General features: G+C 38.8%; 1 pseudogene; it reads left to right on the forward strand.

Annotated features, from left to right (window-relative positions):
- The first annotated feature begins 19543 nt into the window (after nucleotides 1-19543).
- Nucleotides 19544-22763, forward strand: LOC132429208 (microtubule-associated protein 1S-like; annotated as a pseudogene).
- Nucleotides 22764-26178: the final 3415 nt, after the last annotated feature.

The following is a 26178-nucleotide window of genomic DNA, read 5'->3' on the forward strand; positions in this document are numbered from 1 at the left end:
TCTTTTCAAGTGGGTAGATAGAATTGATTCCATTAAGGAACCAGAACCAGGCGTGAGTGAAGTTGCAGCTTGCTCTCCATCTCCCATTGCTGACAATCCTTCAGCTCTACCATCTCCCACCTCCTCTCCCTCCTCCAGTCAGTAACTCTTCTAGTCTCTTCACTCGATGCCAGCCCCTGTATGGCAGCTGTTGTACTGTACTACTCTACTTTTCAAGGTACTGTACTGTAAGATTAAAAATGTTTTTTGTGTTTGTTTTTTTATGTATTATTTGTGTGAAACATATTATAAACCTATTACAGTGCAGTACTATATAGCCGATTGTGTTAGTTGGGTACCTAGTCTAACTTTGTTGGATTTATGAACAAATTGGATTTACGAACGGACTCTTGGCATGGAACTCATTCGTATGTGGGGGACTTACAGCAGTTGTTTCCTTCTGAGACTCTTTTGGGACATTATAGATGTGTAATTCTTATTTTAAATTAAAAGAGAAAAATTTTTTTCTAGAACTCCCCAAATCCTAGCTTTTACAGCTGCTTTGATTTAATTTCTTTCAGGAAAACAACATTGTCCTTGCTGGAAATTAATAAATAGCTGAATCCATTAAGAATCTTCCATTAATCAAAGGGAAATTGTTTTTCTATTACAAACAAATTACTAAAGCGTAAATCACAGTGCTTTTAGTCTTGCTCACCAATGGTTTAGAGAGGACAACATCATCCCTCTTCCACTCTCTCAGGTAGTAGCTTGAATCTTTCCACTCTTATTAAGACCACAGAGAAAGATTTTACTCTGTAAGATTCTGAGAGAATCAATGTTGAAGAACTGAGTGTGAAGAACTCTTTAGAGACTGAGAATTCATCAATGTCAGCCAATGGAAAACTCATCTGATTCTTAAGAAATTTGTATTTATTCTCTTTTGGCTCCAGTGGGCCATTTGCAGCAAGACAAACTAGTGGGCGTCTAAGAGAACAAAGAATGGTACAAATCCATGCATTAATGCATTGCTTTCATCTGGCTTCACAAATGATTTACCATTCCATTCGCTTTTTCCTGTGGGAAATTGGAAAAATGCTTCTGCTGGGTTCTGGCACAGTGCTTGCTCCCTTCAAGGACAAGCATCTCAGGAACACACCTGCACTCTAGCAAAGACTGTGTTCAATAGAGCAAAGGGGAGGCGGAAAGGCATGCTGAAACACTCCAAACTGCTTGGAACATCCCATGCATTAACAGACCCTCTTGTGTGTTAGATCATTCTAATCACAATGTCTGCTAATGCCTTTTGTGAACAGGAACTTTTGTAACTTTAGCAAGGGGGAGTAATGACATCAACAGTTCTGTTGGACCTCAAAAATATATAATTGTCTGCAGCATGACAATTTTTTTTACATTTGTAACAAAATGGATATTTTTTGGTAAATAAACACAGGAAACTGCTTTTACATTTATCTGCGAAACAAGGACAAAGGAAGCAAAGATATGCAAAACATTTTTGGGGAGGAGCTGGATTTTTAACTTTATGTACAAAAGTCATGCACAACAAGGCAAGCTAAAAGCAAAATGGACATAAAACAAAACAATGCAAATTTCTAGTGGAAGGAGTTGTCTAGAACTGTGAAGGGGCTGAGATTTTCCTTTGCTTACAGTAAGCTAACAAGTTAGTCTGACAGTTTCATGGATGCTGGCAGAAGAAATGAGACTCCTGGGTCAAAGATGAAGGCTTATTTATTACTCACAGCAATAGCAGTAGCCAGAGTATCTGCATTTTGGTGCTTTCCTGAGGCCCTATTCCCATATTGTGATGTGAATAGGGCCAATGACACCTGCACATACAATGGGTTGCATTATAGGAGAGGAATTCTGAGCTTTGGGCACTTGGGCACCTGAATCTTTTATAAAGGGCATTAAGCATGCTTTCCTTTTGCTCCGGAGTTAGGCATTACTTTATTTTATTGAAGAGTATTCATGCCTGCCCCTTGTTTCAGAGCATCATCTCTATCTTAAAAGGCTGTGAGCAAAACTTCTCTGAGCTTTGGAGGGAGACATTATCTCTGTCTTATAAGGCTGATTGTTAGGTGAATATCCTTGAGATAGACTAGAAGAAAGGGTAGCCAGTGACTCACTTGCAAGATGTATAGAAACGTGAAAGGCCCATGGGGAATTGTCTCCCAATAGGAGTATTTGTGATATTGTGTTCTAGTTTTAACCATCAGCAAATGACTTCAGACAATCAACCATTCATTCATTCTCAAGTCACTCATTCATTCAGTTAATGAGTCTGTCAGTCATTTAACAAACATTCACTGAGTGCTTGCCATGTACTGTAGAGAAGCAAAAAAAAAAAAAAATTAGTAAAGATGAGTACATTTCTCTTAAGAGATTACATACTCCTGAAAGAAACAGTAATTTAAAAGATGATATTAATGTTAAGCAGAGATAACGGTGTATGTTTACCACAGTTTTCTCTTCCAGGGAACACATAAAAACTGCATTTTCAGGCTTCCTTGTACTTTCCATTAGGTTGGGGACTTGTGACTTAGTTCTGGTCAGTTGGGTGTGGGCATCATAAGTGATGTAAGCGAGTGGCAGACCAGGTCCTTCAGAACATCCCATAGGACCCTGAAGCTTTCTCTTCCCCAGCCATGCAATCTGTGGAAGACTACCAGATCCATATCAGATTTGCATGAGCAAAAACTAAACTTTTATTATCTCCTGTTTACAAGTGAGGAAACAGAATGGAAATACAATGTACTAAATATGATAATAGAGATACATTATTTCCAGTACCATGAACAAATTCAGGGCAAGAATTCTGACTTACTCATTTCACTTTCAGCTCTTAGTACAGGATCTGGAAGAGGAATATACTTATCTTTTATGTCAAGGAAGAGATTGTTATGGTAATTAGGGGCACAGAGTCAAGGGTAACACTTTTTATTTATTTAGCTATTTTTTTAAGATAAGAAATGTTTGAATATGACTATAGGTGAAGGAAATAAATCAACGGAGGGGAAGAGGATGAAGTTATGGAAAGAAAGGTCTTCAAGGGAGGGTAGAAGAATAAGGTCTGGAAGAGCTCATAAACAGGTGGGAAAATGGCCTCTTCTTAAAAAAATAGCCTCTTCTTACCTGACCATATGGAAACAAGAAAGAATAAGCACTTGAGTGATGGCTCTGGGGAGAGTTTGTTTTATTTAAGGCAAGGGAGGTGGAGAAAGCATTAAGAGAAGATATTAGATTGTAGATTCCAGCCATTGACAGAAAAAATTAATATATACTGTCTTGCTATTTTGTACCAAACAGGTTCTTGGAGGATTCATAAACACTTCATTTAATCCACTCAGTATTCTACAAGGTACTTTGATATCACTATTATTTCATAGATGAAGTAACTGAAACTCCTAGAGGTGAAGTAATATCTGCTGAAAAGTGGCAGAGCCAGGGCTTAGATCTGACCCATCTGACTCCATGCTGTTTCTGCACTAGAATGATCAGATAGGGGAAGTCTAAGGAATGAAATTATGTAGCACTCTTGGAGAATTTAGACTAAGGTGCTCTTCATGTCACATAGCCTATGTCCAGGAATAGTAATCTACCAATAGAGATGCATTGAGTACCTTCACATAGACACCAAAAGAGTTTTAACAGGCTTTGAAAATGGAACAACTAAGTCAATCAACAGATTGTTATAGACGAGTCAACTCACCAGTTTTTTACCAATCTGGGTTCATGATATTAAGCGACTTGAATAATGGTTTGTTTACAACCTTCCCAGTGTGAAAGCCAATACAGAGGGAATTAAAAGGTGATACCAAACCTTCGATATCTCTGCAGTTGCCTTAGCTTATTATCCTTTTTAGGACTATCCTGCTTCCTTTGAAGATGTAAGCACATATTGCATGACTATGAATGAGAAAGATTTTATCAAGTCATGAGTGCGAGGTTGAATTAAAACTTTGGAAAACATTTATTATCTTGACTTATTAAAATAATCTTCAGGATCTGAAACTATAGATCCAAAATTGTATTTGTTCAAATAGTTGGGCTTTCTAAACCTAAGAAATACGTGAATTCACTCATAAATTCCAGAAGTAACTTTTAAAGTAAGCCTTTAGAATGGCATGAAATGAATATTGACAGTGACATCTGCACCCAGGCTAGGAGCTACAAGGATGATGATAGAAGAGGCTTGGTACAAATTTCCTGGAATGTACCTGGAGCATCACAATGAGCACTATTCAGCAATGGAAGGGGATGATAGAATATGAGGTAAAGTAAATGAACAGGATTCATAACATGGGCTTGGCTGGTGCTGTCCTTTCCCTGTCTTAGGAAGAGTTATCTCCTTCCACAAGGCACTGCTTGCTCACTCCAAGTTTGCAACCTTGATGGGATCCTAGTTAAAGTGGCCCACTAGTCCATGCATTCTCCCAGCTGCCCAATTAAGGGACCATTTTGCTCCCAGGAATGCACTTTTCCCAGAAGAGTTCTCTGGGCTGGCTATGTGACTGAAAATGGCCAAAAATGCCTTTGCTCATTTTGTGGCTTAGAGACAAGATCTGCATTGCAAGTGCAAGCGCTTGACTGGAAGAAGTCAGTTTCCTCTTGGAATCCTAAGGGATCTCGCAAAAGGATTTACCCAGGTGTTTTGGAGATAGTGCAGTTTCGCTATAAAGAGGCATAGGATCCGAAAGCCTTCCTTGTTTCAACATCAGCCTTCCTGTGTGGTCCAAGTGTACTAGTCTGTTCTTAATTTTTACAACTGCAGTCTTGCTTCCTGGAATTAGAGTTCTGATGCTTTCTTGGTTAACTTTCTTTTGATTGATTGAGACAGCATTCTAGAAATGTGGTACATGCTCCAATCTTGCCTACAGTTCTAATTCCGAGCTTCACCTGGCCCTCCTAGGGTGCGTGATATGTTTCATCTTATACTTCGGGAACTCATTTATAATTTCTGATAATTTGACCTCACAAATATGTATCAAGATCCCACTAGGTCTCTGCTAATCTCTGCAGTGCCCCCAAAATATCTGAGTAGAGCAGTCCTTTTAGAATTTTATCAATAAGCTTATAATTAGAAATTAAGTAAATCTGCTTTGAGAACTACAATGCATTAATACAATCTAATATACTTACTAGTATTCCTATAAATCTCTTAAATACTTACAATAATTGGTAGTATTCTTTTATTAACTCTATAGTATAAAGTAACAATACAGATTTCGAAATGTCCAGCCTCATCATGGCCGGGGGACCTACATCTATATTCCAGCCACGAGGGTCTCCTTTCAGCCCGTCAGACAGGCTGTACTTTCCCAGCTCTGGGTTTTATTTCATCTTTCTTAGAGACTTCTCTCTATAGAATAGACTTCCCTGATCATCTGTCTTCCAGATCTGATTTAGGTCCCCTTCATTTCTCATATGACCTCACACTGCCACCATCACAGATTTTATCACTATGTATTGTGACCATTGATCTGCCTCCCTCATGATTCATAAGCTCCAGGAGAGCAGTGTCTACCTGAGTCTTATTCTTTGTAATGTGTCTCCTGTCACAGCTAAAGCCCACCATTGGTAAGTTGTCATTACATTTGGGAGATAGGATGAATGTATGAGAAGACCTGTGTTTCAGCCCAGGTCTCTCTACTGGTTGACTCTGTCAATGATAGTGTGGAAGATAATACCTTGCTCTGAGGGTTGTTGCCAGGATCAGATGAGATAGTACAGGTGAAAGTGCTTCGTAATCTATAAAAATGTTAATTATTACTCAATCTTCTTAATTGTGTTTCTATTTCAACTGCAATATGTTAATTTCTACTGCATTTTAAGTTGCTTTTAAGTCTTGCTTGAGATACTTTCATATGCAAATGTGTTTTTCCTTCCCCAAGAAAATTATAAGCGATAGAATATTTCACTTATTTTTTAAAATTTTGTAAACAGTGCTTGTCACCCTAAACGAGTTATGGAAAATTTAAGGCAGAGATCTTGTGACCTATCACTTGGTTTGCTTTTGTGATTTTCATATTAGAAAATATTCAACTAACATGTATCAGTGTATTTAAGAAATTATATTTTTCTATTTAACAAGTTAATACAATAAACAAACAGAAAATTATTTATACTTACATTTATATAAAAATTAGAGACTCTGATTCCACAACCATTGATATTTCATAACTTCTATGTGTGAAACAATAAAAAACCAAATATGTAGATTACTTGATTTTAACAATATTGAAGTGTTTTTGTTTGAATTTTATTTTATTTATTTTTTTATACAGCAGGCTCTTATTAGTTATCCATTTTAAACATATTAGTGTATATATGTCAATCCCAATATCCCAATTCATCACACCATCACCCCCTCCCCACCACTTTCCCCCTTTGGTGTCCATATGTTTGTTCTCTACATCTGTGTATTAATTTCTGCCCTGCAAACCGGTTCATCTGTACCATTTTTCTAGGTTCCACATACATGTGTTAATATACGATATTTGTTTTTCTCTTTCTGACTTACTTCACTCTGTATGACAGTCTCTAGATCCATCCATGTCTCTGCAAATGACCCAATTTTGATCCTTTTTATGGCTGAGTAATATTCCATTGTATATATGTACCATGACTTCTTTAACCATTTGTCTGTCGATGGGCATTTAGGTTGCTTCCATGACCTGGCTATTGTAAATAGTGCTGCAATGAACATTGGGGTACATGTGTCTTTTTGAATTATGGTTTTCTCTGGGTATATGCCCAGTAGTGGGATTGCTGGGTCATATGGTAGTTCTATTTTTAGTTTTTTAAGGAACCTCTATACTGTTCTCCATAGTGGCTGTATCAATTTACATTCCCACCAACAGTACAAGAGGTTTCCCTTTTCTCCACACCCTCTCCAGCATTTGTTGTTTGTATGTTTTCTGAGGATGCCCATTCTAACTGGTGTGAGGTGATATCTCATTGTAGTTTTGATTTGCATTTCTCTAATGATTAGTGATGTTGAGCAGCTTTTCATGTGCTTCTTGGCCATCTGTATGTCTTCTTTGGAGAAATGTCTATGTAGGTCTTCTGCTCATTTTTGGATTGGGTTGATTGTTGTTTAATATTGAGCTGCATGAGCTGTTTATATATTTTGGAGATTAATTCTTTGTCTGTTGATTCATTTACAAATATTTTCTCCCATTCTGAAGGCTGCTTTTCATCTTGTTTGTAGTTTCCTTTGCAGGGCAAAAGCTATCAAGTTTCATTAGGTCCCATTTGTTTATTTTTGTTTTTATTTCCATTACTCTAGGAGGTAGATCAAAAAAGATCTTGCTGTGATTTATGTCAAAGAGTTTTCTTCCTATGTTTTCCTCTAAGAGTTTTATAGTGTCTGGGCTTACATTTAGGTCTCTAAACCATTTTGAGTTTATTTTTGTGTATGGTCTTAGGGAGTGTTCTAATTTCATTGTTTTACATGTAGCTGTCCAGTTTTCCCAGCAGCATTTACTGAAGAGACTGTCTTTTCTCCATTGTATATCCTTGCCTCCTTTGTCATAGATTAGTTGACCATAGGTGTGTGGGTTTACCTCTGGGCTTTCTATCCTGTTCTATTGATCTATATTTCTGTTTTTGTGCCAGTACCATATTGTCTTGATTACTGTAGCTTTGTAGTATAGTCTGAAGTCAGGGAGCCTGATTCCTCCAGCTCCATTGTTTTCCCTCAGGGACGCTTCGGCTATTCAGGGTCTTATGTGTCTCCATACAAATTTTAAGATATTTTATTCTAGTTTTGTAAACAATGTCATTGGTAATTAGATAGGGATTGCACTGAATCTGTAGATTGCTTTGGGTAGTAGAGTCATTTTCACAATGTTGATTCTTCCAATCCAAGAACATGGTATATCTCTCCATCTGATTGTATCATCTTTACCTTCTTACATCAGTGTCTTATAGTTTTCTGCATACAGGTCTTTTGTCTCCTTAGGTAGGTTTATTCCTAGATATTTTATTCTTTTTGTTGCAGTGGTAAATGGGAGTGTTTCCTTAATTTCTCTTTCAGATTTTTTATCATTAGTGTATAGGAATGCAAGGGATTTCTGTGCATTAATTTTGTGTCCTGCAACTTTACCAAATTCATTGATTAGCTCTAGTAGTTTTCTGGTGGCATCTTTAGGATTCTCTATGTATAATATCATGTCATCTGCAAACAGTGCCAGTTTTACTTCTTCTTTTCCAATTTGTATTCCTTTTATTTCTTTTTCTTCTCTGATTTCCATGCCTATGACTTCCAAAACTATGTTGAATAATAGCGGTGAGAGTGGACATCCTTGTCTTGTTCCTAATCTTAGAGGAAATGCTTTTTTCATCATTGAGAATGATGTTTGCTGTGGGTTTGTTGTATATGGTCTTTATTATGTTGAGGTAGGTTCCCTCTATGCCCACTTTCTGGAGAGTTTTTTATCATAAATGGGTGTTGAATTTTGTCAAAAGCTTTTTCTGCCTCTATTTAGATGATCATATGGTTTTTCTTCTTCAATTTGTTAATATGATGTAACACATTGATTGATTTGTGTATGTTGAAGAATCCTTGAATCCCTGGGATAAATCCCATTTGATCATGGTGTATGATCCTTTAAATGTGTTGTTGGATTCTGCTTGCTAATATTTTGTTGAGAATTTTTGCATCTATATTCATCAGTGATATTGGTCTGTAATTTTCTTTTTTTCTAGTATCTTTGTCTGGTTTTGGTATCAAGGTGATGGTGGCCTCATAGAATGAGTTTGGGAGTGTTCCTTACTCTGCAATTTTTTGGACCAGTTTGAGAAGGATGGGTGTTAGCTCTTCTCTAAATGTTTGATAAAATTCACCTGTGAAGCCATCTGGTCCTGGGCTTTTGTTTGTTGGAAGATTTTTAATCCCAGTTTCAGTTTCATTACTTGTGATTGGTCTGTTCATATTTTCTATTTCTTCCTGGTTCAGACCTGGAACGTTATACTTTTCTAAGAATTTGTCCATTTCTTCCAGGTTGTCCATTTTATTGGCATAGAGTTGCTTGTAGTAGTCTCTTAGGATGCTTTCTGCAGTGTCTGTTTTAACTTCTCCTTTTTCATTTCTAATTTTATTGATTTGAGTCCTCTCTTTTTCTTGATGAGTCTGGCTAATGGTTTATCTTTGTTTATCTTCTCAAAGAACCAGCTTTCAGTTTTATTGATCTTTGCTATTGCTTTCTTTGTTTCTATTTCATTTATTTCTGCTCTGAGCTTTATGATTTCTTTCCTTGTACTAACTTTGGGTTTTGTTTGTTCTTCTTTCTTTAGTTCCTTCAGGTGTAATGTTAGATTGTTTATTTGAGATGTTTGTTGTTTCTTGAGGTAGGATTGTATTGCTATAAACTTCCCTCTTAGAACTGATTTTGCTGCATCGCATAGGTTTTGGATCGTCGTGTTTTCATTGTCATTTGTCTCTAGGTGTTTTTTGATTTCCTCTTTGATTTCTTCAGTGATCTCTTGGCTATTTAGTAAAGTATTGTTTAGCCTCCATGTGTTTGTGTTTTTTATGTTTTTTTCTCTGTAATTTATTTCTAATCTCATAGCATTGTGGTCAAAAAAGATGCTTGATTAGATTTCAGTTTTCTTAAATTTACTGAGGCTTGCTTTGGACCCAAGTTGTGATCTACCCCGGAGGATGTTCCATGTGCACTTGAGAAGAAAGTGTAATCTGTCGTTTTTGGATGGAATGTCCTATAATATCAATTAAATCTATCTGGTCTATTGTGTCATTTAAAGCTTGTGTTTCCTTATTAATTTTCTGTTTGGATGATCTGTCCATTGGTGTAAGTGAGGTGTTAACGTCCCCCACTATTATTGTGTTACTGTCGATTTCCTCTTTTAGAGCTGTTAGCATTTGCCTTATGTATTAAGGCGCTCTTATCTTGGGTGCATATATATTTATAATTGTTATATCTTCTTCTTGGATTAATCCCTTGATCATTATGTAGTGTCCTTCCTTGTCTCTTGTAACATTCTTTATTTTAAACTCTATTTTATCTGATATGGGTATTGCTACTCCAGCTTTCTTTTGATTCCCATTTGCATGGAATATCTTTTTCCACTCCCTCACTTTCTTGTAGACAGCATATATATGGTTCTTGGTTTTGTATCCATTCAGCAAGCCTGTGACTTTTGGTTGGAGCATTTAATCCACTCACATTTAAGATGATTATCAATATGTATGTTCCTATTACCATTTCATTAATTCTTTTGGGTTTGTTTTAGTAGGTCCTTTTCTTCTTTTGTGTTTCCCACTTGGAGAAGTTCCTTTAGCATTTGTTGTAGAGCAGGTTTGGTGGTGCTGAATTCTCTTAGCTTTTGCTTGTCTGTAAAGCTTTTGACTTCCAGATGAATCTGAATGAGATCCTTACTGGGTAGAGTAATCTTGGTTGTAAATTCTTCCCTTTCATCACTTTAAGTATATCATGCCGTTCCCTTCTGGCTTGTAGAGTTTCTGCTGAGAAATCAGCTGTTAACCTTATGGGAGTTCCCTTGTATATTATTTGGTTTTTTTCCCTTGTTGCTTTTAATAATTTTTCTTTGTCTTTAATTATTGGCAATTTGATTACTATGTTTCTCGGTGTGTTTCTCCTTGGGTTTATCCTGCTGGGACTCTCTGCGCTTACTCAACTTGGGTGGCTATTTCCTTTTCAGTGTTAGGGAAATTTTCGACTATAATCTCTTTAAATAATTTCTCAGGTCTTTTCTCTCTCTCTTCTCCTTCTGGAACCCCTATAATGCAAATGTTGTTGCGTTTAATGTTGTCCCAGAGGTCTCTTAGCCTGTCTTCATTTCTTTTCATTCTTTTTTCTTTATTCTGTTCCATGGCAGTGACTTCCACCATTCTGTCTTCCAGGTCACTTATCCGTTCTTCTGCCTCAGTTATTCTGCTATTGATTCCTTCTAGTGTAGTTTTCATTTCAGTTATTGTATTGTTCAACTCTGTTTGTTTGTTCTTTAATTTTTCTAGGTCTTTGTTAAACATTTCTTGCATCTTCTCGATCTTTTCCTCCATTCTTTTTCCGAGGTCCTGGATCATCTTCACTATCATTATTCTGAATTCTTTTTCTGGAATGTTGCCTATCTCCACTTCATTTGGTTGTTTTTCTGGGTTTTTATCTTGTTCTTTCATCTGGTACATAGTCCTCTGCCTTTTCATTTTGTCTGTCTTTCTGTGAATGTGGTTTTTGTTCTACACGCTGCAGGATTGTAATTCTTCTTGCTTCTGCTGTCTGCCCTCTGGTGGATGAGGCTATCTAAGAGGCTTGTGCAAGTTTCCTGATGGGAGGGACTGGTGGTGGGTAGAGCTGACTGTTGCTCTGGTGGGCAAAGCTCAGTAAAACTTTGATCTTTTTGTCTGCTGATGGGTGGGGCTGGGTCTTTTCCCTGTTGGTTGTTTGGCCTGAGGCGGTCCAACACTGGAGCCTACCTGGGCTCTTTGGTGGGGCTAGTGGCGGACTCAGGGAGGGCTCACACCAAGGAGTACTTCCCAGTACTTCTGCTGCTAGTGTCCTTGTCCTCACAGTGAGACACAGCCACCCCCTGCCTCTGCAGGAGACCCTCCAACACTAGCAGGTAGGTCTGTTTCAGTCTCCTATGGGGTCACTGTGCCTTCCCTTGAGTTCCGATGCACACACTAGTTTGTGTGTGCGCTCCAAGAGTGGAGTCTCTGTTTCCCTCAGTCCTGTCGAAGTCCTGCAATCAAATCCCACTAGCCTTCAAAGTCTGATTCTCTCAGAATTCCTCCTCCCATTGCTGGACCCCCAGGTTGGGAAGCCTGACATGGGGCTCAGAACCTTCACGCTGGTGGGTGGACTTCTGTAGTATAAGTGTTCTCCAGTTTGTGAATCACCCACCCAGCAGTTATGGGATTTGATTTTATTGTGATTGCGCCCCTCCTACCATCTCATTGTGGCTTCTCCTTTGTCTTTGGATGTGGGGTATCATTTTTGGTGTGTTCCAGTGTCTTCCTGTTGATGATTGTTCAGCAGTTGTGATTTCGGTACTCTCGCAAGAGGCAGTGAGAGCACGTCCTTCTACTCTGCCATCTTGTACCAACCTCCAACATTGAGGTTTTCATGTGTAGTAATAAATGCATTGTTTTAAAAGTATGGAATTTATTTATTTATGTATTTATTTTGATTGATGTATAGTTGATTTACAATATTATAGTAGTTTCAGGTGTGTGACATAGTGATTCAATATTTTTATAGGTTATACTCCATTTAAAGTAATTATAAAACATTGACTATATTCTCTATGCTGTACAATATATTCTTGTAGCTTTTTTATCTTACATATAGTATTTTGTACCTCTTAATTCACTACTTCTCTCTTCCCCCTACCCTATTCCTTCTCCCCACTGGTAACTAGTTTGTTCTCTATATTGGTGAGTTGATTTCTGTTTTGTTATATTCATTTGTTTGTTTTATTCTTTTAGACTCCACATATAAGTGAAAATATACAGTATTTGTCTTTCTCTTTCTGACTTATTTCACTAAAGCATAATACCCTCCTGGTCCATCCATGTTGTTGCCAATGGTAAAATTTCCTTCTTTTTATGGCTAATATTTCTCTGTATATATGTGTGTGTGTGTGTGTGTGTGTGTGTGTGCGCGCGCGCGCGCGTGTGTGCACCACATCTTTATCCTTTCCTCTGTTGATGGACACTTAGGTTGCTTCCATATCTTTGCTATTGTAAATAATGCTGCTATGAACTTTGGGGCGCTTGTAACTTTCAAAATTAGTGTTTTCATTTTTTTATAGATATTTACCCAGGAGTGGAATTGCTGGATCATATGATAGTTTTATTTTTACTTTTTTGAGGAACCTGCATACTGTTTACCACAGTGACTGCACAAGTTTACATTACTACCAACAGTTTACAAGGGTTCCCTTTTCTTCATATCCTCACCAACATTTATATTTGTGGTCTTTTTGTTGATGGCCATTGTGACAGGTGTGAAGTGATATCTCACTGTGGTTTTGATTTGCATTTCTCTGATGATTAGTGATATGAGCATTTTTTCACGTACCTGTTGGCCATCTGTATGCCTTTCTTTAGAAAAAAATGTCTATTCAGATCTTCTGCCAATTCTTGAACTGAGTTGTTTATTTGTTTGATATTGAGTTGTGTGAGCTGTTTATATATTTTGGGTAGTAACCCCTTATCGGTTATATCATTTGCAGATACATTCTCCCATTAAGTAGGTTGTCTTTTTGTTTTTTCAATGGTTTCCTTTGTTGCACTAAAGCTTTTACATTTAATTAGGTCACATTTCTTTATTTTTGCTTTTGTTTCCTTTGTCTTTGGTAACAGATCCAAAAAATTATTGTTATGATTTATGTCAAAGAATCTTCTCCTTCTCCTCCTTCTCACTCTCTCTCTCTCTCTATTACTCTGCTTTTCTCTCTGTCTCCCTCTGTCTTCCTGTCTCTCTCTCTCTGACATAGAGCTAAGAAGAAAAATAGAAATATACAAATCTATTAGATTTGGAGATTTAACACACTTTTTTTCAGTAACAAATGTATAGACCCCCCCCACAAAAAAAAGAAAAAAAAGGTCAGATGAATATAGGAAAGTTAAGATTTAAATAACTAAATTTTAAAACTTGGCTTAAGTGACATACATGGACCACTGTACTGAAAACTGCAGGATACGCATCATTTTTCAAGTGTCTGTAAAACAAATTTCAACAAAATTCAAAGAGTTGAAATTATAAATCTTAGAAAAATTGTTTAAAACAAGAGAAAAAGTATAGATTACCAATATCAGAAATGGAAAAAGGTTAACTCACTATGGATCCTATAGAAACTTTAGAAATTAAAGATATTTGAACAACATCTTGCCAATAAATTTGACAATTTAGATAAAATGGACACATTTATTGCTAAACACAATAAACAAAATTAACATAAGAAGAAATTTAAATCCTGAATTTTATATCTATTAATGAAGTTGAATCCATAACTTAAAACCTTCCATAAAGAAATTTTTCAGCCCAGAAAGCTTTGTTCATAAATTACCCCAAATGTTTAAGACAGAAATAGCACTAATCTTGTACAAATTTCTTCAGTGGTATTTCTATATATTAGTAATGAACTATTTAAAATAAAGTTTAACTTCTTTAAAATTGTAAGTTTAGTTTTTAAATGAAAATTTTAAATATCAAAGACCTAGGAATAAATCTATTGAAGACATATAAGAATACAAAGGCTTACCACATTAAGAAGCCTGCACACTGCAACAAAGAGTAGCCCCAGCTCGCAGCAACTAGAGAAAGTCCGTGCACAACAATAAAAGACCCAACACAGTCAAAAATAAATAAATTTTTAAAAATAAATAAAATTAAAAAAATAAAAAGCAAAAAATAAAAATAAAAAAGAGGGAACAACAGAAACAGAAACCCCACTGAAAATAAACTTGGAAAATTTGGAAATTGGAAAAGTAACATTTGTGCATTGTTCTTAAGGACAGAAACGTTCTCAACTTGCCCTGCCTTCTTCTTTTCCATTAGGACAGTGTCTACCAGCACCAACAAGGCTGCTATATGCGCTGGGCAAGCAGTGCTTTTCCACTTCCTCAGTAGTGGAGCAGGGGATACTAAAGATTATGCAATAGAGAAACCATTATCAAAGCAAGATGACAAAAGATGAGATTACAATCTCAGAGGCCAAGAACCCAGAACTGGGGAGACAGACAAATGATGAGAATTAAGGAACTCTCCATAGTCTTTTTCCAATGACAAGCTGATATTTTTCTACTCTGGGTATAAAATTGATATGTACTGATGGCTTGCCCACTAATCATAGGATGGTGAACTTGAAAAGGACATTAGAGGTCATTTAGACCATTATCTCATTTCATTCAAAATACCTCTTCTCTTCTAAACCACATGACCCTTAGTTCTCCAAATTTGCATATTTAACATATAGTTTATATATTTGTGTGTGCAAGGTGTTTCCTTCTAATGATTTTTATTAGACCTCAGTAGAATTACTCACTTTTAACTATATCGAGGCAATTAACCTAAGAGGGATTTGATACTGATTAGAAAGAATATGTTTCTTCCAGTTGTTTGTTTCCCAGGGACACATACACACATGCAACCTTACCTTAGTGAAAGCTCAATAACATAAGCCACACACCTGCACCAGGTGGGCCAAAGTGAAGGCAGCATTCTGAATTACAAAGCTGAGCAGTTTTGAAAATGGTTCCAACAAACTCTGCAATGAGATTGGAGCCAGAAAAAACCCAAAATCAATTGCTGATTCTTTCATGAAAAAAAAAGTATTAAAGTCTAATGATACTTTAAAAAAAAAAGAATACAAAAGCTTAAAACATTAATGAGAGAAATTAAAGACCTAAATACATGGAATAATAACTTGTGTTTATGGATAAAATTATTAAATATTACAATGATATAATTTGTCCCTATATTGATCTATAGACTCCAGTAGGCTTTTTTTTAGGAAATATAAAGCTGATCCTAAAATTCATATCAAAAAGCAAAGAATTGAGAATAGATATGGGAACCTTGATGAACAAAGTTGGAGGACTTAGACTACTAGATATCAAGTCTTGCTAAAAGTAATAATAATCAAGAGTAGGATACTGGCCCGAGGATAGAGAACTAGGCCAATAAAGTAGGATGAGTAATTTAGAAACAGATTCACACATATTTGGTCAACTGATTAAAAACAAAATATTATTGCAATAGATGGTTTCAGGTCCAAATAGTGCTCAATCAACTAGCTACCGATGTGGGAAAAAATGGACATTGATCCCCACCTCATACAAGCCTCAAAAATCAAATGCAGGTGAAATAGAAAAAATAAAACAATAAAACTTCTAGAAGATAATATAAGAGAGAAAATATCTTTATGACCTTGTGGTAGGCAAAGATTTATTAAACAAAGATTTCACAAGTGGAGAGCAAGCAGCAATAATCATAAAAGTTTACTAAATTTAATTTAATTAAGAGCTCCTCTTTTTAAAAATTATCCTGACGAGAATGAAAGACAATCCACAGAGTGGAGGAAGAAATTTGCTATATATTATATACAATAGATGACTCATCCAGATTATTTAATTAAGTATGACAAATCAATAAAAGACAGGACATTCTAATTAATACGTAGGAAAAGTCTTGAACCAGAACTTCCCAAAGGAATATATCCAAATGACCAATAAGCATTAAAGAAAGACACTCAAATTTTTAGTCATCAGGGAAATATAAATTAAAACATGATGAGCTACTACTACACATCTACCAGAATGGCAAAAATTAAAAATCTGACAATGCCAAGAGTTGGTGAGAATGTAGAACAACTGAAACTTCTGTATTCTAATGGTGGGAGTTTAAATTTGCAAGACCTCTTTGGAAAACTGTACACATAATCTATGACTCAGCAATTTCTCTCCTAGGTTTATTCCCAAGATAAATGCTTATGCATGTATACCAGAAGACATGTACCAGAATGTTCAGAGCATCATTGTTTGTAACAGCCCAAAGCAACTCAGATGTCACCAATGGATAAATAAATTTGGGTATATTTCCACAAGGGAGCTATGCAACAATGAAAACTACTGTGATACCATAGATAAATCTCACAACCTATCGAGTAAAAGAAATTAGACACATAAGAGCACATGTATATGCGCTTTGTATGATTCCACTTAAAGTTCAAAACCAGTGAAAACTAAAGTGTGGTGATAGAAGTTAGATGAGCAATTCCCTTCTAAGTGGTAGTTACGGAGATGTGACCCAAAGGAAGTTCCTGGGATTCTGGTAATGTTCTGTGTCATGATCTGTGTGGTAGTTGGACGGGTATGTTTCCTTCTGTAAAAATTCTTTGAGCTGTATACTTATGATTTGTGCATTTTCTTGACTTAAAACTTAAAAAAAGTAATATGTAGGCTATACTTCCTGATATCTTGTGTTAGCCATGCCTGCAGGGATAGTCTTGACCTACCAACTTCTGTTAGTAATGGAAAATGTTTTAGTATTTCTATAAATAAACAAATGAGCTTGGCTAATGGATGGTTTGAGAATTTGTGTCATATATTAAGATTCTACGAAATCTACTTTATTAAAATATTTATCAGAGAAATTAGCAGACATATTTAGTGAAATGAACATTTTTTTCAATAATAAAGGGGACAATTATTTTTAGTACATGAATTGCTCACTTATTTCCCGTAGTTCTGAACAGATTACTTCACATTTATTTCTTTTCAAATGCCTACAGGAAAATGCAATAATCATGACTCAACTATAAAATGATGTTTTTTTATCAGCTGTGGTTTAATGGCTGACCATCAATTAGGCTTGGTGTCACAGTACACACCCATCCCCACATCTGAGCTCTGTCACGGTGACCCAAATGACCAGATGTCTTCACTCTTGCATAAGCTGCACTCTGGATGAGCACCTGATACTATCATTTTGTTCAGGGAAGGTGGCCATCCAAATAATTAAATAATTGTGTAATTGGTCTTTGTGAATACTATTTCCTTTAGGCAGTAAATAGGAAAAAGTGAAGAGGGAGGGGAGCTGAGTTTTGGCTGACTTTAGGAGGGAAGAAAATCCCAGAGCACATTTTTCCTTGGAGTAGAAATAATCTTCCATCCACAAGCTGCTTAATTACCTCCCCCCTTCATTCTAGAACCTCAGTCTAATTGAAACCTGGTGAATTTTGCAACAAGTCTCATCTAATCAGAATGGTCTCTCTGATTTAAGCTGCCTTACCTCCTGCAATTCAGGCTATTGTAGGCATTGCTCCAGTATGCTAAGAGAGACAAGATTCAACGCATGAGAAAAAGCAGGGTCTGAGGAATGCAGTCTTTAATCCTTTCTCACCCCACCGTGAGAAAAGGTTGAGCAGTCAGAGATTAACTCTCCAAGATTATGTTTTGTTGTTCTTTTGGTGTGGGTCAATTTAGCAGCTACTGTTTAGAATGCACTTGATGCTAAGACTTCCTTATACCACAATGTATTAAAGTATATTTATTAAAAAATTCTAAGCTTTTTGTTTTAGTAAATATGTATGTATTTTGCTAGTTGAGTGTTAACACATAATGGAGAATATTGCAGAAGAGTCAGCTAAAAAATTCAGAATAATGAAATACTGTTTACAGTACTGTTCCTACTCTTGTCCATCCTTGGAAAGATACACCCAGCAGTTGCACAGGAAAATTATTTTCTCAGATATAATGCTGTGATCAAAAGCATCCCCTCACAGGCTACACCTCATTGTCTTTGTCAATGAAATTGACATTGAGCTGTAGAGATAAAAATTTCTGTCTCTGATTCTAAGGCTAAACCTGCTACACATTCTTTTTCACCTAGAAGGCTATTGATAGGACTGCCCTGAGCGTCCTTCTCTTCCCTTAGATGTAATTAGGCACATACAATGGAAGAGGCTTAAATTGAGCTTTGACGCACCAGACAACCTTTAAAATCAGCAGCTCCTCATTTTCCTCCAAGGGCTAATTTCATGGAGTATAAACCGGGCTTATGAGTAAGTTAAATTCACCTGTGAGAAAATGAAGTTGCATTTTTGCATATCTATGTTTTGACTTTAAATTTCCAACCATCTACACTTGGTAGGGAAGAGAGGCCACAGAAAAAAAGATAGGGGGAAATATGGTTAATCTTTTTGAAAATAAAAAAATGATAATGAGCTAATAAAAGCAGTATGGTCATCTGCATTTTACACTCAGAGATTAAGTAACTTGCTGGTGGTCACACAGCTAACAGGTGGTGGAGCTGGGCTGCAAACCCAGGAAGATGGGCAGCAGACTATCTAGCCAGGACCCACTTACTCTACTGCTTGTGTAAAAGAAACAAGAGATGGATAGGAGATAACTGGATCAACGGTGATTTTAAAAATATGAGGACAACTGACATATTTGGAAAGAGAGAGAAAGAAGTTAGAAATGATGGAAAATTGGGAAGGGGGATGGATAATTAACGGAATAAGTTTCCCAGGAAACAGGAAGAATTAGAAGCAGGTGAGATGAAAAGCACCTGTTCCCCTGGAACGGGAAGGGGAGAAAAGAAACTCGTGAAGACGAAAGGGTTTGGAGTGATGAGAAATCATCATGCAAGGTTTTTTCTTAGAAGGCTTCTAATTTTACAATAAGGAAGGAGAGTGCAATCCTTTGACAGACGGGAAGGGTAGAGGGTGGGATTGAGGGTGACAGAGAGGTAGAGCAGAGAAATGCATTTGGGGCACAGGGAGAAATGAAGTCCTTGTGGGAGATGTGTTGGAGAACTGTATTTTTGTGGGTATAAATTGTTATTTTAAAAAAATCTGAAATTCAAGTAATTTAACATCTTGAAATTAAGTTAAATGACTGAGTTTTTGTGTGCATGAAGACCAAGCCGATATGCAGTCCACAGGTTTAGACACATTCCAGCTTGTATGAGCTTAATAAGCGGCCATATTAGGGTACCAGAAAGCTTCTACTGGAAGAATAAATTTTATTTTAGTTAGAAGACTTTCGAACATGGAAAGTATGAGAGTATCAAAATTGACACAGGTAATTCTAAATCAGAATCTACATCTATACACAGTGAAACTAAGGAAGAGGAAGACAGATTAGAAAAGCTTTCTTTAAACAAGAACATCCATGTAAAGATTTCAGTCTCTGATCCCTTCCCCCCAAGTAAAAGTCTTCAAAAAATTATTATATATGTATATACAATTATATAATTACAAGTTTGGATTGACATAACACTGTCTCCTCGACATTCTACTTATAGGTAAAAAATCAGAATTCTTAACTGAAGCTTAAAATATTTTGCACAAAATAGCTGACATCTCAATGCGTGCGTGCTTGTTGCACTCTGTCTTTTAAGCCTGCATTTTTCGAAGCCGCCCCTCACTCCTGCCCACCTCCTGGGAGGTGAAAAAGGACCCCGACCACAGGAGGTGCCGGGCTGCCTCCACTGTGGTCGGCAGCAAGAAGGCAGACGTCCGGCTGACTCCCAAGCCCCGCAGAGCACCTAACAAAACCCGCCCAGGTGTCCCGACTGTAGAGAATGGGTCCCGAAGCCCCCGCCCCCCCGCTTCCGGTGCGGAGACGCCAGACCACCCACCGTGGCCGGCAGCTTCCGGGACCGCAGCTGGTGGCCACGCCCAGCCAGGAGAGCAGCCAGGAGAGCAGTACGGAGCTGCGGCTGAGACCGGCTGGAAGGAGGATGGCGTCTTGGAGGAGAAAACCCTGCAGCTGTTGTTGGCCGCCAGCACGCCCCAGCCATGCACACCCTCGCCCGTCGGGGCCCACCAGGGGCCAGGTGAGAACTGCGGGCCACTATCACTGAGCCCGCTGCGGGGTGGGGAGGCCAGGCCGGACGCCTCCCCCTCAGTGACCACGCTCTTGCTGCCCGCTGAGGTGGGCTCCCCACGCTCCATAGAGGTGGACGAGTCCCTGTTCGTCTCCCTTGAGCAGGTGCTACCACTACCACCTGCCGCCATGAGTGAAGCCGAGCTGAACCTCGCACTCTGCGGCCCTCGAGCACAGCCCAGGGCCTCCCCACGCGACGTGGCCCTGTGCCTGGTGTCATCCTGTGAGTTTGAGCAGCGGGAGGCCGTGCCCATGGCTCTGGCACACGTGTCCCCTGGCAGCGCCAACGACAGCAGCGCTCGGTCCCAGGAGCTGGCGGGCGCTCCAGGAGTCCAGGAGACATCACCCACGTCTGTCAGCAAGTCCCTGCCCACCCTGTCTTAACTCAGACCCCTTGCCTGCCGCTCCCAGCACCTCGGACTCAGATGAGGACACACTCCTGACCCCTCGAGATCGCTCCATCTCTGCCCACGCAGCCTAGTATCTGCATGGTGGACCCTTAGACGCTGCCTCCCGGCTGAGAGAGCGCCTAGGCCATGCCCGGAAGTCACCTACCCACCCAAACCCTGGCACTGACACCCCCAAAGCCACTCCAGTGACCGCTGCCAAAATCAAGGGGCTGGCCAGTGGGGACTGGGCCAGGTGGCCACTCAGCGCCCGGAGTGAGTCCAGTGACAAAGGAAGTCAGACACCCCTGTCCGGAAAGTCCTCAGTCCTCAAGACGACCACTCGAGGTCCATCCGGTAAGTACCTGGGGGCTGGAGTCCTGCAGCAGGCTCCCTGCTCACGTCCTCCTGTTCCCTCCTTGATCTGTGGTCACAGCCACACCCACCACCCCTTCTGGGCCTCAGTTTCTCCTATAAAATGGAAGCTCTGGCCTCACTGCTTCAGCATTTGCCATTCCAAGGTGCTGGAGCAGTAACGTCAATGGAAACATAACGTGAGCACATCCATCATGATGAATTTTCCAGCAGCCGCGTTAAGCAAAAAGAAACAGGTGAAATTTATTTTAATAGTATATTCTATGAAACCCATTTGTGTCAGGTTCCAAAGACCGCCCCCAGGTTCCATGATTGGCTAGGAGTACTCGGTGTGTGGTCATACTCACAGCTAAATTTATTACAGCAAAAGGATACTTAGCAGGATCAGCAAAGGAAAAAGGCTTGGGGAGAAGCCCCTGGGGGGGAACCAGGCACAGGCTTCTGGAGCCTTCTCTCAGTGGAGTCACATACCACATGCTTGATTCTCTGACACCAGGAAATGCCCACTGTCAGGGAAGCTCCTTAGAGACTCAGGGCACAGGGTTTCTATTGGGGCTGGTCGTGCAGGCACCCTCTGCCTCACACATATACTGAAAAAGGATTCTTGGATCCAATTCTTGGACACTAGCTGGGTGTCATACAATTTCCCTCAGTTCTGACACTATCTACCCAGAGATAGAATCACATTCTACAGGTAAAGGGCTCCATCCCCTGAGCACCCTCCACTTCAGGTGCTTATCATAAGTCCAGGTTGATGCCTGTGCTTCTGACTAACTGACTATAAATCGAGGTTCCTATGACCCCTCTCTTTGGGTTTAATTTGCCAGAGCAGCTGACAGACTGAGGGAAACCCATTTACTCACTAGATTACTGATTTATTATAAAAGGATACTAAAGGATACAAATCAACAACCAGATGAAGAGATACATAGGGCGAGGTCCTGAACAAGAGATCTTATGTCCTCGTGGAACTTGGGGCCCTGAAAAGTGGCATGCAGAAGTGTTCTGGTTCCCCAATGTGGAAGCTCTCGGAAAAAGGGCCAAAAAGCTGTCCTTTGGGGCTTTTATGGAGGCTTCATTACATAGTCATGATTGACTAAATCATTGGCCAATGGCAATTGATTCAACCTCAAGCTCCTCTCCTTTCCCCAGAAATCATGGGGCAGGACTCAAAGTTCCAACCCTCTGATCATGAGGTTGGTTCTCCTGGCAACCGGCCCCACACCCTGGGGTGGGATCCAAAGTCACCTTCATTAACATAAAACCCAGTTGTGATGGAAAGGGCTTGTTATGAAAAACAAGACACCCATTTCACCTTTTTGGCCCTGAAGTGTTTCATGGAGTTAGGACAAGAGACCAAATATAACAAGAGATGCTCCCATTGCTCTTACTGATCAGAAAATTCCAAGGGTTTGGGGAGCTGTGAGCCGGGAACTGTGGAAGAAGACCAAATACATCTGAGAATGACCAAATATATATATTTCTTTTTTTTTTAATTGAAGTATAGTTGATTTACAATGTTGTGTTAGTTTCTGGTGTACAGCAAAGTGATTCAGTTACACGTATATATACATTCTTTTTCATATTCTTTTCCGTTATGTTTTATCACAGGATATTAGACCTACAGTAGGATCTACTGTATAGCACAGGGAACTATATCCAATATCCTGTGATAAAACATACTGGAAAAGAATATCAAAAAGAATGTATATCCATTCTATATTTAATGGTTTGCATCTACTAACCCCAAACTCCCAATCTGTCCCTCCCCCACCTTCCCTGCCACTTGGCAACCACAAGTCCATTCTCTATATCTGTGAGTCTGTTTCTATTTCCTAGATAGGTTCATTTGTGTCATAGGTTAGATTCCACATATAAGTGATATCATATGGTATTTGTCTTTTTCTGACTGACTTTACTTAGCATGATAATCTCTAGGTCCATCCATGTTGCTGCAAATGGCATTATTGCACTCTTTTCTATGGCTGAGTAGTATATTCCATTGTATATATGTACCACATCTTTATCCATTCATCTGTCGATGGATGATTAGGTTGTTTCCATGTCTTGGCTATTGTACATAGTGCTGCTATGAACAACGGGTGTATGTATCTTTTTGAATTAGAGTTTTGTCCGGATATATGCCCAGGAGTGGGATTGCTGGATCATATGGTAATTCTATTTTTAGTTTTCTGAGGAACCTCCATACTGTTTTCCACAGTGGGTATACCAAATTACATTCCCACCAACGGTGTAGGAGGGTTCCCTTTTTTCTACACCCTCTCCAGCATTTGTTATCTGTAGACTTTTTAATGATGCCCATTCTGACTGGTGGGAGGTGGTAGCTCATTGTACTTTTGATTTGCATTTCTCTAATAATTAGCGATGTTGAGCATCTTTTCATGTTATATTATGCTTCGTTGCTTAGATGTTCGGAGTATTGGGATGAATATTAGGATGAGGATGGAAAGTAGTAGTGCTAGTACTCCTCCTAGTTTATTAGGGATTGATCGTAGAATTGCATATGCAAATAGAAAGTATCATTCTGGTTTAATGTGTGCTGGGGTGCTTAGTGGGTTTGCTGGGGTGTAGTTGTCAGGGTCTCCTAGTAGGTCGGGTGTGAACAGGGTTAGTGCGAGTAGGGTTAAGATTAGTAATAAAGCACCTAGAATGTCTTTGATTGTGTAGTAGGAATGGAATGGGATTTTGTCTATATTGGATGGAATTCCTGTGGGATTATTAGATCCCATTTCGTGAAGGAATAGTAGGTGGACGGCTGCTAGTGCTGTAATGATAAATGGAAGGATAAAGTGGAGGGCGAAGAAGCGTGTTAGTGTTGCTTTGTCTACGGAAAACCCACCTCAAATTCATTCTACTAAAGTAGTCCCGATATAGGGGATTGCTGATAGGAGGTTAGTAATAACAGTTGTGCCTCAGAATGATATTTGTCCTCAAGGTAGGACGTAACCTACGAATGCGGTAGCTATAACTGTGAATAATAATAGTACACCAATGTTTCATGTTTCTTGGAAGGCGTGGGAGCCATAGTATAGGCCACGTCCAATGTGAGCGTAAAGGCAGATGAAGAATATAGAGGCTCTGTCTGCAGGTAGGTATCGAATGATTCAGCCGTAATTAACGTCTCGGCAGATGTGTGTGATGGATGAGAAGGCAGTTGAGGTGTCTGGTGTGTAGGGTATTGCTAGGAATAGGCCTGTTAAGATTTGTATGATTAGGCAGAGACCGAGTAGGGAGCCAGAATTTCATCATGAAGAGATATTTGATGGGGTGGGGAGATCAATAAATGTATCATTGAGGATTTTTATTAGTGGGTGTGGTTTTCGAATGTTGGTCATTGGTCATGGTTGAAGTCCATGTGAGAATAATGATGACATACATTGTTTTTATTATAAGCATTATTTTTGTCATTAGTCTTGTGGGGGTTTCTTCAAAGCCTTCGCCTATTTATGGGGGTTTAGGGTTGATTGTGGGTGGTGCCGTAGGGTGCGGGATTGTTTTCAGTTTTGGTGGTTCATTTTTAGGATTAATAGTATTTTTGATTTATTTGGGAGGAATGTTAGTTGTATTTGGTTATACTACAGCTATAGCCACTGAGCAATATCCTGAGGTTTGGGTTTCTAATAAAGTTGTGTTAGGGGGATTTCTTTTAGGTTTAATGACTGAGTTTTTAGTGGTATTGTACGTTTTAGAGAGTGAGAAGGTGAATATTGTATTTAAATTTAATGGGTTGGGGATTGGGTTATTTATGATACAGGGGATTCTGGGTTTTTTAGTGAGGAGGCTATAGGAATTGCTGCTTTATATAGCTATGGTACTTGATTGGTTATTGTTACAGGTTGATCATTGTTTATTGGTGTTGCAGTTATTATGGAGATTACTCGGGGTAATTAAATAAGATTATGCTAAGGGTAATAGTGATGAGAAAAGGCAGGAAGTAGAGTTTGATAAGGGTTTTTTGGTTTGAGGTTAGTGTGGAAGCCTTTAGTTGAATGGAGGCTGTAGTTTTTGGTAAGATGGTTTCTATTCAGGTTAGGGCTAGTAAGGAAGTTGCTAGTTTTTGGCTTATTATTAGGTTTAGGTGAGGGGGTAGGCGATGTCTAATTGTGGGGAAATATCCTAATAAAGTGGAAAATGTAGTGGAGTTTGATGGATATAGGTATTTTAAGTTTTGTGTGTAGATGTTAATTTCGAATGCGAGAATAAAGCCTGAGGTTGTTATTGTGAGAGCTGTTAGTTTTAGGTGTAAGGGTATAGTTATTAAGGGGGTGGTTATTGTTGGAGAGGATAAATCCGGCAAAGATACTTCCAATTAATAGGCGTTTGATAGGATTAATTAATATAGGGTTGTTTTCATTAATGTTTATGAGGGGAGGGAAGCGAGGTTGTCCTAGTGGAGTAAAGAAGATAATGCAAGTGCTGTAAATAGCTGTGAGGGAGTTAGCGGTTAAGGTTAGTAGTAGGGCTCAGGCGTTGGTATAAGACAAAGTGGCGGCTTCGATGATAGGGTCCTTGGAGTAGAACCCTGTGAGGAATGGTATTCCTGTAAGTGCGAAACAGCCAATGATAAGGGCGGTTGTGGTGAAGGGAAGAATTTTGTATAGCCCTCCTATTTTTCGAATGTCTTGTTGTTTAGGTTATGCATGATGGAGCCGGAGCATAAGAATAATATGGCTTTGAAGACGGCGTGTGTGCAAATGCGTAGGCATGCTAGGTGAGGTTGGTTAAGACTGATTGTTACTATTATTAGGCCAGGTTGGCTGGAGGTGGAGAAAGCAATAATTTTTTTGATGTCATTTTGGGTGAGGGCATAAATGGCTGTGAACAAAGTAGTGAGGGCACCTAGAGAAAGAGTTACTGTTTGAATGAGTTTATTATTTTCTATTAAAGGGTAGAAACGGATAAGTAGGAAAATCCCTGCTACGACTACTGTGCTTGAATGGAGTAAGGCCGAGACAGGGGTGGGACCTTCTATTGCTGAAGGGAGTCAGGGGTGTAGTCCAAATTGGGCTGATT

This window comes from Delphinus delphis, chromosome 1, assembly GCF_949987515.2.
Source record: "Delphinus delphis chromosome 1, mDelDel1.2, whole genome shotgun sequence".
Taxonomy (NCBI): Eukaryota; Metazoa; Chordata; class Mammalia; order Artiodactyla; family Delphinidae; genus Delphinus; species Delphinus delphis.